At 45.3% G+C, this 14,930-nt stretch overlaps 1 protein-coding gene across 5 annotated transcripts in view; it reads left to right on the top strand.

Annotated features, from left to right (window-relative positions):
* LOC108939358 (protein kinase C and casein kinase substrate in neurons protein 1) overlaps positions 1-14,930 on the top strand; it is a 63,235-nt gene that overhangs the window by 24,709 nt on the left and 23,596 nt on the right. Inside the window, exon 1 of one of the 5 annotated variants that reach the window (XM_018760633.2) lies at positions 3,386-3,567. The exons of the other annotated variants lie outside the window; for them this stretch is intronic. The gene's annotated coding sequence lies outside the window, so the exon portion shown is untranslated. Of the gene's footprint in view, positions 1-3,385; positions 3,568-14,930 lie in introns of those variants that run through there. 5 annotated transcript variants of the gene reach the window in all.

The raw sequence follows: 14,930 nt of genomic DNA, 5'->3' as shown, positions 1-14,930 counted from the left end.
ACGGGGAACACTTGGAATCCGATCTCCTACCAAACAAGTCCTGGCCAATATTCTCTGAAGGCAGTTCAGATTTAAAGGGCAAGGAATTTAAATTCTGTTTTACTTTCGACTCTGAGACTTAATCTGAACAGCTTCACCAAATATCCTCTTGTGTAAATGGGAAAATTATCAACGCTGCATATGGATGAAATTGTTTTTTTTATGTAAAAACATGTTAAACAACAGCAGAAACAATAAAAACAAGAAGAACCATAATACCACTGCTTCTACTACTAATAATAAAAATGCTTCTACCACTACTACTACTACTAATAATAAGAATAAGAATAATTGGAGGTCTTAATGCCATTCGATTCACACTTCCTTTTTGAGCACGACATGCTTTGGGTGCAAGCGAGTGAAAGTCAGATTACCATTAAGAGCAGAAGCCAGGCAGGTTCACAACGTCGCCGAACGCCCTGGTGTGCACTTCTCACCCACTAACGTTTTCCGCTTTTTAAACAGAACAACGTGTCAGTGTACTTAAATGTGTGTTTAAAACCCCAGCGTGCATTGACGTTCCCGCTCTCCTTCTTTGCCTCTTCTGCGTGTGTATTCCGTGTGTGTATCTGTGGGGTCTTTTTTTTTCAGTAACTACTGGATGTTTAGCAAGGAACCATGGTTTGGGGGGGGGGGGGGGGGGGGGGCATGTGTTACAATTTTCAGAAATATCCCAGCGCTGCGAACATTAAAGTAAAACGGTTAGCAGTTGATGCCAAACCTCACACCTTTGCGTAAATCATACATTTACATTTTGATCCCAGTAATTATATTAACCAAGTGAAAAAATGTCGAAACGTGTAGCTACATCTCATTGTTCTTAAGTGGGACTTTTTAAAATACATAAAACCAAGTTTTTTTGCTTGAAACACTCAGATACCCAACTTCATACTACATCTTTTTTTTGAAACCTTTAACATGTGATGTCTGCCCATACATCATGAATCACTGCATTTCACTTTCAGACACGCGTTTACACCCTTCGTACGCCCGTGAGCGTGTCGCCGGCGCTTTTCAGCTGTACAGTGACTGACTAAGGGATCGAGAGTCAGTCCATGCGCCCGTACATTTCCCCCCTTTCATCGTCTGCCTCTTTGTGCTTCGGGCGAGATCACTGCTCACGTCCTGCATTTCTGGATGTGTATGTATACGGAGTCGGGCTATTTTTTACCTGGAGCCTGCTGAGTGCTGAACTGTACCATCGGCAAAGAGTTTGCAACATTTAAGTTACAGTATCTCACTTTAAACTACATTCGTGCTCTTGCATTTTCGGCCGCACCTCTCTTGTCTTCTATTCATTGGCTGCAGTTCTAAACTCAAATCAGTGACTTTTACAATGTAACAAAAATGTTATTATGTCCTTTTTTTGCATTTTCCATCTTCTTTTGTCATACTTTTGATGTTAGTTTGCACTATATGTCAGTTTTTTAGAAAAATAGTCCACATTCTTGACGTTGGCAAATTTTTGTGAATTTAGGCAGCAGGTTCCAGTCACAAAATATTCCAGTACCTTTTAGGTGATGCTTTCTACGGTGTTTTGGTACTGTCTAGAATGTTCTCGTGCCTTCTAGAATCTTCCAATGGCTGCTATGTTTCAGCTCTTTTCTAGAATGTTCCGGTGTAGAATATCTCTGTTTTTTTGTTAAAGGGTGTTTAAAATCTCTCAGTATAGTGTTTCTTGTATGTGTGAGTAAAAACTTGCATAATTTCTTGAAAATTTTCATAAAAATAGGGAAATCAGGATTCTGTGGATAAAACTGAAACTGAAGGAGAACTAGTGGTATTTTGTAATCAGTAAACTTCAGTTCTAGTCAACAAAAAAAATCGACATAACTAAGAACTTTGAAAAATTTTGTTGTGTTACAATTGTCTTTTTTTGCTGCAATAATTATTCATGAGCGAGGCACGGTGGCGCAGCGGGTTTGGCCCGGGCCTGCTCTGGGGTGGGTCTGGGGTTCGTGTCTTGCGACGGACTGGCGTCCCGTCCTGGGTGTGTCCCTCCCTCTCCATCCTTGCGCCCTGTGTTGCCAGGTTAGGTTCCAGTCCGCCGCGACCCTGCTCAGAACAAGCGGTTTCGGTCGGTGTGCGTGTGTGATTATTCATGTGTTCGTTATAGAGTATGTACTTCCTATGATTAACGTTGTATATGCTAACCAAAGAAATAATACAAAAGGAAGACAGATGCAGTTAAATTTTATATGGACTTGGGTTAGATGCAGATCTTTATTGCTGCCTGTGATGTAAATGTTGTGTGTGGAAGCTTGTTCTTATCATGTCATCCACATTCCTGATATGTGACCAAACCTGAGACCCAGTGTGATTTCACTGAGTTCTGCACCCTTGGGGTAGTACTGTGCTCAAGGTCACAGCGTTTCGATCAAAGGGCCGACGGGACTGATGTCATTTATCCTATGGAACCTGAACAAGGGTTGCAGCTGGTAATAGTGATCTCGCAACATGGTGAGTCTGAGGCGTAATTGCCATCTGTGACTGCACAGATTTACTCATGTATCTGACGCTTTTCTCCAAGGTGTCTTACAACTACTACTAAGCTTCTCACAATAATTTACCCATTTATCCAGCTGGGTCATTTTTACTGGAGCAGTTCACAGTAAGTCCCTTGGTCAAGGGCACTACAGCAGGAGATGGTGTTCAAACCTGGGTCCTTTAAGCCCAGAGGTGGCAGCTCTGCCCACTGCGATGCCTGCCGTCCCAGTGCCCACTGACCACGAACGTGCAAAAGAGCGACGTGCAGCGAAGAATCTGAAGTGACTGCTTTAATGCAACCGTTGCAGTTATTCATTGACACAAGGAGCTGCTTGTAATATAATATCTTAACTAGCACAATTCTGTCATTAATATACAGTAGTTCATATCATCAGCACGATACTAATGCTAAACGATGGGAGTTACAACTACAAATGTGCTTCCAGAATCAGAATCAAAGGGTTACTGCCATGTAAAAGGCAGCACTTGTGCACAAAGACTCTTAGATTTTCAGTGAAATAGCTAACGATTTACTGGAGAAGTTTGAAGTATAAACTGTGTAGTGACACTCATCCTCAAAAAAGAAACGTGCCTCTTCGCACCCGTGTTGAAAATGCCTTCTATCAAAGAGGAGACGGTTAAATGAACAGTTGCATCCTGGCTTGGTTCTGAGCTGCCCAATCACCCCCCTCCCCAATGTGCCGGGTGTGGTGGGCATGCCAGTACAGCCCTCATGCCACCTGGTGGTATTGAGACAGCTTTGCTGCATACGGTCCGCCCATTCATTCATCCAATCTGCTGCACGCGGCCACTGTGAGCTGTTGGTTCCCTTGGCAACGGGCGGCAGCCCTCCTTCCATCTGTACTGGAAGGAAAGCCTTCCTCCTCTGACAGTTTTTGTGGCAGCCTCCCCCAAACAAGCCAGTGACCTCTGTCACCTGACTCCTTCAAGGAAGCAGGAACGCCTGCCCCCTGTTCTCCCATCTACCAAGCTGTGAAGGCATAAATGGATGATGAGGAAGGGAAAGACCCCATAGAGCAGGTAGGCTCCTGTTTACACACAATGTGCTGTGATGGACAGCCACCCCCCCCAGGGCCTCTTCTGGTCTTCACAGCCAACTTAGCTGCATGAGTGATGGTTCCGGTGTGCCACATGTCTGCCGCGCTGCCTGAAGAACCGCTCTTGTTTATGCTTGCATGAAATTGCCGTGTTGGTTCGCCACACCCTTGTTTGTGAGCAGCGGGGGGTGACGGAAATGAATATCTAGAAAAAACCTTGAGCTGGCACCCCCTTTTCCTTGTCGGTGAGCGTAAGGGTGCAAAATGGATGCTACAAGGACCTCGGACTTTCCTTTTTGTTCATGCAAGGAAATAGAACACAGAAAAAGCAGTCGGATGTTTTATTTTCAGGTGGATATGCTGCTCTGCACATGTAAATTACATGCAAATGATGGATTATGGCGTGACCTCAGCACTCCCAGCTATTCCTCCCTTCATTCCCTTTTGCAGAATTAGTAATGGTCTTCCCTTTTAAAGCGGTAATACATTGCTGAAAAACCCTTCATAAGATGAAGTCCCATAAAGAGAAGATGTAATTACTGTTACTTTCAATAGTGAAAATGTTGTGTTTCTGAGCCTCTGGTACCGATTTATGGGCAACCCAGCAAGTAGCACTGCCATCTTACAGCACCTGGGTGGTGCAAAAGAACGTGGGTTTGATCTCTGCTCAGTCTGTGTGGAGTTTGCATGTTCTTCCTTGGGCTGTGTGGGTTTCCTCCGGGTGCTCCTGTTTCCTCCCACAATCCAAAGACATTCTGTTCAGGTTGGTTGGTGAATCTACATCACCCATAATGTGTGAGTGACAGAGAGTGTGTCTCACTGGTGTATGGATCAGTGACTCATTGTGAATAGTGTATCTAGCAGTGTAAGTGACCTTGCTGAAAAAGGTGTGGGCCGGGACAAGCGGTTATTGACGATGGATGGATGGATGGATGGATGGATGGATGGATGGATGGATGATACTACGCAGTGTTCACTGGAAGTCGTTTTGAAGAAAAGTGTCAGTTGAATGAAGTAATGTATGCTAAAATATCATCAAATCAGAATCAGAATCAGAATGAGCTTTATTGCCAAGTATGTTTGCACATACAAGGAATTTGTCTTGGTGACAGAAACTTCCACAGCACAGACAGAATGACAGTGACAAGACAGATGAGAAGATAGAGTATGAGAAGAAGGGATAAAAAATATATAAAAATATAAAGTACGCAATATACAAAAATAGTCACTAGATACAAATGCAAGGGAGTGTGAGTAAGATATATGATGTGATAAATAGTTATAAATATAAATAGCGTTGTGTATTGCACTGGTTTACTCTCTAGGGGGGGATTTAGCTGTTCATGAGGTAGATGGCCTGAGGAAAGAAACTTTTCTTGTGCCTGGCTGTCCTGGTGCTCAGTGCTCTGTAGCGCCGGCCAGATGGCAAAGGTTTGAAGAGAAAGTGGCCTGGATGTGAGGGGTCTAGAATGATTTTGCTAGCCCTTTTACTGACTCTGGACGAGTGCAGTTCTCTGAGAGCTGGGGGGAGGTGTGCCGATGATTCTTCCAGCAGTCCGAACTATCTGCTGTAATCTTCTGATGTCTGATTTCGTAGCTGAGCCGAACCAGACAGTTATAGAAGTGCAGAGGACAGACTCGATGACTGCAGAGTAGAACTGCATCAGCAGTCTCTGTGGCAGGTTGAACTTCCTCAGCTGGCAAAGGAAGTACAACCTCTGCTGGGCCTTCTTCGCAATGGAGTCTATGTGGGGCTCCCACTTCAGGTCCTGTGAGATGGTGGTGCCCAGGAACCTGAATGACTCCACTGTTGCCACAGTGCTGTTCATGATGGTGAGTGGGGATAATGCTGACGTGTTTCTCCTAAAGAAGTCCACAATCATCTCCACTGTTTTGAGCGTGTTCAGCTCCAGGTTGTTATGACTGCACCAGACAGCCAGCTCTTGGACCTCCTGTCTGTAAGCAGACTCGTCACCATCCCGGATGAGGCCGATGAGTGTGGTGTCGTCTGCGAACTTCAGGAGTTTGACAGAGGGGTCTTTAGCGGTGCAGTCGTTGGTATACAGGGAAAAGAGCAGTGGGGGGAGCACACATCCCTGGGGGGTGCCAGTACTGATCGTGCGAGTATTGGATGAGAATTTTCCCAGCCTCGTTAGCTGCTGCCTGTCTGTCAGGAAGTTGGTGATCCACGACAGATGGAGGTAGGTACAGAGAGTTGGGTTAATTTGGACAGGAGGAGGTGTGGGATGATGGTGTCGAAGGCCGAGCTGAAGTCCATGAACAGGATTCCCGCATAAGTCCCTGGTTTGTCCAGATGTTGCAGAATGTAGTGCAGTCCCATGTTGACTGCATCATCCGCAGACCTGTTTGCTCGGTAAGCAAACTGCAGGGGGTCCAGCAAGGGTCCAGTGATGTCCTTCAGGTAGTCCAACACCAGTTTTTCAAGTGACTTCATGAGCACAGACGTTAGGGCGACAGGTCTGTAGTCATTAAGTCCTGTGATTTTGGGTTTCTTTGGGATGGGGATGATGGTGGAGCGTTTGAAGCAGGAAGGAACTTCGCACATCTCCAGTGATCTGTTGAAGATCTTTGTGAAGATAGGGGCCAGCTGGTCAGCACAGGTTTTTAGGCAGGCCGGTGAGACGCCGTCTGGCCCTGGTGCTTTCCTTGTCTTCTGTTTGACGAAGACCCGACGCACCTCCTCTTCGCAGATCAAAGGTGCAGGAGAGGGGAAGGTGGGGGTTACTGGAGGTGTTAATTGATTCGTGGAGAGAGGGTCTGAATGGGTGTAGGGTGTGAGACAGGGTTTATCAAACCTGCAATAAAACTCATTCAAATCGTCGGCTAGTTGTTGAGTTGACACGGTGCCGGGGGGTGGTGTCTTGTAATTTGTGATGTCTTTCAGGCCTTTCCACACCAATGCAGGATCGTTGGTTGAAAACTGTTTCTTCAGCTTTTCAGAGTAGTTTCTCTTAGCCACTCTGATCTCCTTTGCCATAGTGTTTTTGGCCTGTTTATACAAGACTCCGTCCCCGTTCTTGTAGGCGTCTTCTTTGGCCTGACGAAGCTGTCTGAGTTTTACAGTGAACCACGGTTTGTCATTGTTGTATGTTAAACGAGTCCTGGTAGGGATGCACATATCCTCGCAGAAACTGACATATGATGTTACAGAGTCTGTGAGCTCATCTAGATCGCTAGCAGCAGCCTCAAATCCCATCAAAATGGACACAACTACTTCAATCATTAACATTATTTATTATTAGAAGACCGTTTCCCTTTCATTAATCACTCTGTAATACTGTGTGACTGTCTACCAGTGCTTGTTAAGTTCTTTCATAGCTATTATGTACCATAAATTTACAGAGCATAGGTTTTCACCAGGAGTCTCGATTTTGTGTTTCAGGTGGATTGGTGACTCTAAACTGCCTATATTGTGTGTGTGTGTGTGTGTGTGTGTGTGTGTGTGTGTGTGTAAAGCATTACTCTGCTGCTGACTTCACATGTAAAGCCAAAAACCATGTATAACCCTGTAACTACATAAATGTTACATTATATGCTACAATAAACGTATGTAAAACTGAATGAAACATAATCATACTAAACTTTTGTACAATTGTATTTAAGTTAGAGGGGTGCAGTGGTGCAGTGGGCTTGGCCACGTCCTGCTCTCCGGTGGGTCTCGGGTTCGAGTCCTGCGTGGGGTGCCTTGTGATGGACTGGTGTCCTGTCCTGGGTGTGTTCCCTCCAGCCTTATGCCCTGTGTTGCCGGGTTAGGCTCTGGTTCACCTCAGGACAAGTGGTTTAAACCAATGTGTGTGTGTGTGTGTGTGTGTGTGTGTGTGTATTTAAATGACTGTAAAATAAAGAAGAAACAATGAAAAACACCACCTATGTACATGGTCTGATATATACATATAAATGTCCCCCTGCAAATAAATCTCCCTTGTGTCTCTCCATGTTCATCCAGGTTTCTTCCCACCCTTGAAAGATGTGTTCCAGGTGAAATTGTGTCTCTAAATGGCCCTCTATCTGTGTATGCCTTTTAATAGCTTTGCTGTGTAAATGAGTGAATGACTCCTGGCTGGGGCCTGGGGACATGTATCACTGTAAGTTATTTTTGGAGACTTTGCAAAATGAAAAAAATGTGTCCTGCTCTGCTATGGGAAGGACGATAAATCCAAATCTGGTCTTCATAAATGCAAAGAAATGCCTCGTAAGTCAAAGTACGAGTGTCCTCAAAAAGCTGAATCCTCGTAACTCGAGCGGATGTATCTCGGGGGATCAGTGTACTTGTTCATATAATTTCGTGGTGTTGCACAGCGGTACAATGACAATAAAGTCTTCGGTTCAAGTCAGTTCATGAAGGAATTCCCCGAACCGTTCGTCCTGTAACCTGATCCACCCTGATGCCCTGCGATAATCCACACACCATGGGGTTGTATTCCACGTGGCACCATCATTGTTCAGCCACAACGTTTCTTCTAGGCAATCAGCTGCTCGCCTATTCCATCATCTCTTTTCACCTTTCAGAAACTGTAATAACTTCTTATACCTCTTCGTGACACCTTGCCCCTCTCTCCCTTTCTGCTGCGTACATATCCGCTCCTCTTGCCCGACCCTCTGGCTCATCCAGACCTTTCGGAGCACTCTTGTCAGAAGGCACCACCGGCTAAAGATTAACAAGGTGGTGCGTCTCATAAGGGAGAAGCCAAAGTCCAACTGCAGGAAGGCTGTGAACAGCCTCTACGTCTCTGAGAGGGCTGTGGTGAAGAGGGTGTGCCTATACTAGGCGGCCCATGCTGTGTAACAGACATCTGCAGACCCTCTCTGGGAACTAAGGAACCACCTGGTAGCCTCATCGCGGTGTCACCATCTGCCATCTCCAGACCAGCTTCATCAGGTACTGCACTTCCAAATTGTCTCGAACTCTCAGCAATCCGTAATTTGTCTCTCTTTGCGTCTTGGTGGTGATTCCTCTAAGGGATTGTGACACTGGCTTTTAGCGGAATCAACTCTCAGCAACTTTACTTCGGCCTTGCATGTTGACATTTAAATTTACACGTGTTCATTTAGCAGACTCTGTTATCCAGAGCGATAGACAGTATGCTGCTGTGCAGTATTCAGCTGGCTCCCTTATCCAAGGTGACTTACAGTACTAGATGCATTGAACTGAACTATACCTACAATTATACACTCATCTATACACCGCTGCAATGTAACACACTGCAAGAGATTTAGAATCAGCAGAAAAACCTAAAATACATGTCATTTGAACTATGGGAGGAAACCAGGGCGCCCGTAGGAAAGCCGTGAAACTCCACGCAGACTGTGCGCTGATCAAACCTACCTCCAGTCGCACAGCCTAGGCGCTCTGAACATGAAGAACACACATGCTGTGAGTGTTGAAATTAACCCTGATTGTTCAATTCGATTCAGCTCTATCAAAGCTGCCGGTCCCTGATGATCTGAGGGATCCGATCCCTCTTGGAAAGCGCTTGCGGGGTTTGGCACACTATGTAGGTAATACCAAAGGTGAGGCACTTAAATATTCCAAGGACTAGGTTTGCAGCAGCTTGTCCTTCATGACAATGTGATGTCTGCCGGCCGCCCTGTCCCCCTTTCAGGTGTGACCGATAACCCAGTGAGTTCTGCTTGAATAGCACATCTGTTTTTGGCTCGAAAATTGTTCCCCTGTCGATTCAGTCACCGCTACCTTAGCCGTGACTCAGCGGAGACGAAATCAAAACAGACACTGGATGCGAAAGGTGACAGAGATTGATCGAGACGCTCCAGCAGGATGCTGCCCGATGGTCCGAAGCATCCAGACGCTCGGAGTGCAAGCATCTGCTGAGAATAACCCGAGAGTTAGACGCCTCTGTGGTCCTATGCGTGTGTGTTGATGAGTTGAGTTCTGGTGTTGGTAGGTGACATATGCGACATGGGTAAGAGGCAATTACTTGTTTCTGGTGACGGGGGCTTTAAGAAGGCACTGACCCCACTACCATTTGTATACCACCTCAGTCGTACACTTTTAACTGAATTCCATTTCTAGTCTGATTTATCCCAGTGGGAGATGGGAGGAAATGTGGGCGGGACAGGGATTAAACTCAGACCTGTTTCTGAAATCTGCTTACCCTAATAGGGTTATTTGCGTATTGCAGTTCTCATTTACCTGACAGCTAAGGATAAGCACCATGTTATACACCAGGGGGCCTAGAGCTAAGTTTTTGTACATGTCGTATGAGCCTGTGTTCTGGAGTGTGACGACTTGGTGCAAGCTGTCCTGTATACAGTACACCCAAAATAAGGTAAACCCTGGTTCCACGCTGTCTCCCTGTGCTGCTTTTGTTAGGATAGCAACACCCGAGCATTTCTTTTTTCATTTCATTTCATCCGTTTCATTGGCTTCTTCTCGCCAAACGCTGTGGTGTGTTTGTTGCTTATGTAGCGGAGGAGTATGGACGCTGGTCAATATCAATCCGATGTTTGCGTTGTGCAATATTCAAATTCCTTCCCTAAATTTGGTTGAGGGACACTGTTATATGGGTTGGTGCTTTTCTTTTCTGCAAGTCATGTTCTTCCGTGCCCTTCCTCTCCAGCACTGGAAGGGTCTTTCAGGTTGTTTTATTCCCGATCGCACTAAAGAAGACACATTTTTCACCTGCAGCGTGTGCCGTGCCGGTACCTTGGGTGCTTCGTAGTCTTTAGTGTTGTTTAGCCTCTGTTCTCTGATGGCACGATGGGTCTTTATTTCACCAGAGGGAAAGCACGCCAGCAGCGGTGTGCATCCCGCCGTCACTGCTTGGCATGGTGCACGTTAACAGCAGCTTTAGAGAAGCCTACGGGCAGTCGCTGTTTACCTCCCATCTGAGCTGAAATGCTGAGTTTGTGTTTATTTCATTTTTTTCAACTCGCCCGTGGGTGGGAAACACCTCTGTAAAACAATGTAAAAGCGGGATGCGGAAAGCATTTGTCATGAACTCCTCAAAGGACCACTCTGAAAACTTGGATTGGTGGAGCCCAGTAGCAGAGTTTATTCTTGTTTTCCAAATCAAAAGACTTGAGATGTGGAAGATGTGCAGGAAAACCAAAGGAAGATCAATACACCGTCAGCGACGAGACAAACTCACTGTGAAGCAATAAGTTCTCGAAGGGTCGGGCCGAACCCTTCTCCTTGAGAAGGGTCCGCAGGTGCGTCACCTAGTGCTGCCCTCGAAATCGGTTCCACCCGTCGCGGGTGTCAGCGTTGGATTTTTATTTCTTCTGATGAGGGCTTTAGCCGTGTGATTAAGAAAATTGTTAAAAATTACAAGAAGCAATCAAGACATCAAGAAATTAATGTCTGATCTAACCACAAAACTAGCTGTGGGACACAGATTTTGTTCATCGGAGCTAAAAGTGACTGGTCGTTGGCTGTTGTGTTCGGTCACCAGATACACGGCAAGGAGGTTTTAAAGAGGGGGAGTTGCACTGAGAGAAAACCCGAAGGTTTTGAATGATTTTAAGATTCCGTTCTTGGTTCTGGAGCAGATCTCTAGTAGTCCTGTTTCTGCGTTAGTCTGTCACCAGTGTCCAGCCAGATCTCTCGGTGTTGGACGTTCGCTTTGGAATTCGGCGAGACGGTCTCTCTGAAAGCAAGCAAAGGATCTATCTTCACCTGCGAATGCGGGCTGGCATCTTCTCAAGCAGTGTGTCTGAGCCACTGCGGTTACACTGGGTTCCGCGATTGGGTTCCGTGCTGTTGCGTTTAAGGCGAAGGCTGACTGTGCTGAATGTGCAACCCCTGTAGGCACTTCCGTCATGACTAATGACGATCTGTTCCGTCGCACCGAAGCGGAATCTCAATCATTATAAGCTAAGCAGCCAAACTTGGTCCAGGATCAGTGGCAGCAGGGCATTGTGTATCCGAATCAGCAGAAGAAGGCCTTCCTCCTCCTTCCATTATTGATCTTAATAGGAGGAGGATTGTTCTTAAATGAAATATTTAAAAAGCATACAGTGTTTTTCTCTGGTACTGTGTTCAGACCCAATTATATTCTTGTCTTGAATCTCAAGTACAAATTGTATCTATCCGCACGAGGGACAGAGCTGGTGATGCACAGGCTCCTTCTCTTCTTGGCCGCTCTCTCCTTTACCCCTTAGATACACTCATCTCCCCACAGAGGGAATGCAAACGAAAACACTGTATGCCAGTGAGCTCCTCTTCATACAGTGGGGCTTTGGAATAGACTAAGCAAAGTAGCCTAGGGAACAAGGAATTGCACCGTAGGTGGTGTGCGGCTTGTCATACCAAAATTTTCAATTAATTTCTCTCCACGTTTCATTACTCCATGGAGTTCTAATATCCATCAGTCCTCTTATGGCAAAAAGGCAGACAAAGTCTTCAGTCTCTGTGTGGGAAACTGGGGGTGGGTGTGTTGGAAGAGTGGCGGCTCTTTATGATGTTGGACTCGTGTTCGAGATGCGCTTGTGTTTGGTGCGCCGGACCGATGTTTGATCAGAACCGTCTCTGCCGTGCAGCAGCACTCGATGGATAATGTTGAGCACTGAACGTTTGTCCTCAAGTGAATGGCTCCACTATTCTGCAGTTTCACTGCTGGGCAAAATGGACAGATAAGCACTCTTGCCTTCATGTACATTTATACATACATGGACAGAAACATCTATAAAGAGAGGTATATATAAAATATAAAAAGATATAACGACCCGCGTTACTGAGAGGTGTCATGTTTCAGCGGGAAAAGACGTTTATTGTAAATAGCTGAGAATTGTGGGTAAAATGTGAAATGGTTATTCAACCGCTGTGGGGGCTCATGGGGATTATGAGGAGGTGAGTGCCTGTTGGGTAGTGTGGGAGGTGAAGGAAAGCTTGAGAAGCGCTAAGCAGGCTGGGAAGGTTGGCCTGAGATGCAGGTCCTTGAGGAAAATCCTTTCTTGGCCCAAGAGCATCATTTCCTTGTGTTTGGGCCTATACCTCTCGCTATGTGTCGGTGTTCCAATAAACGTTTTTAATGAACACTGTCCACGCATTCTTTTTCACCCCATCTGAACCCAGAACGCAGCGCACTACAAGAATATATACAGCTGCGTGCTGTTGTACGAGTGTATTACATGCTGCTTAACAGTATGTGAACCCCATAGGGATGGTCATTTATTCTTGCACAAAATGTTAGAACAAACTTAGAAAATCTAAACCCTAAATCTTAAACATAATTCTGATTTGCTCACCTGATTTTACTTACTTGGTTTAACCAGTGCGGCTTGAGGTTCACTTATTTTCGCACCTGCACTACTTCCGTGTTTCTACTACACACATGATTTCTTCTAAAGCAACATATGGATATATTGTTCATTACACAGTTGCAAAGGTGGGGCGCTTGGTATTACATGTCTGTTATGTCTGATGAGAAAGGCTGCCTCTTATTAAATAACCATTTTGTAGTAAAACTAAGGGACACGAGGGGTTCACATACTTTCATGCAGCACTGCTTAATAATATGTATGAATACTCATAAACACACTGCATTTACACTTAAAGAAGACCTCAGTGACACAATGATATATACTGTACATACACATAGTATATACACAATCACATATATACACACACACACACAGAGTCTGAAACTGCTTGGCCTGAGTGGGGTTGCGGTGAACCGGAGCCTAGCCTGGCAACACAGGGTGCAAGGGTGGAGGGGGAGGGGACACACCCCGGACGGGACGCCAGTCCATCGCAAGGGACCCTAAGCAGGACTCGAACCCCAGACCTGCCAGAGAGCAGGACCCAGCCAAGCCTGCTGCACCACCGCACCCCCCAATCATATATTTACACACATATAAGTGTTCATCTTTGGCTCTCACTCTCCATTCCATTTCTATGCTTCTTCAGTCGCTGGAATATAAATGCATACATTACCTTCCTTGGAGACACACACATACCCACAGTACTTATCTGTCTTTCCTTCACTTTCTTGCATTTTCCATCCTTTCCTTCTGTTTACCTTCTGTTTCTTATCATTCTCATTCTTCACAGTGTCTTCAATCTCAGAACAATTTCTTGAATCAGTGCTTACTCAATTTATTTTATTTCTGCCCCTCGACTGTCCAGCTGCTCCTGGCTGTGAAAAGAAATGGCTGGCAAACCTTTCCAGCAGAAGAGAATAAATTAAATAAAGCTTATTTTTTTATATGCAAAGCCCGGCAACGCGAGTTGACGTCAGCGACGGAGTGGATGTCTCAAGCTGTGTGTCGCGACAGAGTGCAGATCCAGAGTCGCTGTGCCTACGACGTTCGTGGCTCCTCGGCGGACATAGCGTTCCGGCGGAGTGTGTGGAGGCGAGCTCTGTGTTGTGATGTCATGGATTCTGTGCTGTTGTGTGAGAGGTGTTTTCTGTTGTGCAGAAACGGATTTCTGTCTCTCAGGTGTCGCCTTGATGTGTTGCCAAACAGGTTCTGCACTGTTCAAGCAGGCAGGATCCACTCTGTGGGGCTACACCAGGTTTCTGTTGCAGCGTTATATTCCAGGAACTTCATCCATCAGTGTGATTGAGAAATCAACAACTTCCCTTTGTCAGAGCTATGAGTCATTGCTGCTGCCTCATGAATATTTATAGAGTTCATTGTTGTTGGAACCAAAAGCGCAGGCATAAATAGGCACAACCAAGATCCTTTGTAGGAATTTGAATAACCCTAACCCAACCATTAACCCCAACACTAACCCTAACCCTAAACCCAACACTAACCCAACCATTAACCCTAACCCTAAGCAGGTAGTTGGGTATCTATAGTAGGAAGTTATAGATCTATAGGGTATCTTGGTTTTAAGCCTTGGGGTTTGTTTTTTTTTAGTGTGTTAAAGGATCTGCCATGCAGTTTTTTTTTATATTAGTTGGTCTTATTGATTTTATTGTTTTATTTAATTTTATTTTTGGCATGGCAGTTTTTTAGGATTTATTTATTGAATAAAGATTTTAATTACCGGAAATGAAGAATAGAGATATTAGTTCCTGTCGATTTGGACAGTGTGTGGAGCCAGACACCTTCGGGTAGGCTGGTGATCCATTCTGATCCGTAGGGAAAAAAAAAAAATCTATAGTAGGAAGCTTCATAATAAAATGGTAAAAAGTACTGGCATGAGCCCTTCAGGGTTTTCAAAGGTCACCATGTCTTTCTGAGTAAGTTATGGCAGAAAACACACATGCATGTGCTCCTTTAAAAGCTGCATTTTGGTCGCTGGTACCGGTGGTCCTCTAGTTATGACACCTGTGAACTATGACGTCCTGGACTTACGACAACCGTCCCATTAACCTTATTATATTGAGTCCTGATGTTTGGCCACAACATCAA

This window comes from Scleropages formosus, chromosome 19 (assembly GCF_900964775.1).
Source record: "Scleropages formosus chromosome 19, fSclFor1.1, whole genome shotgun sequence".
In the NCBI taxonomy this organism is placed as follows: Eukaryota; Metazoa; Chordata; class Actinopteri; order Osteoglossiformes; family Osteoglossidae; genus Scleropages; species Scleropages formosus.
The sequence above is the reverse complement of the archived record's forward strand: the minus strand, read 5'-3'. Positions and strand labels throughout refer to the sequence as shown.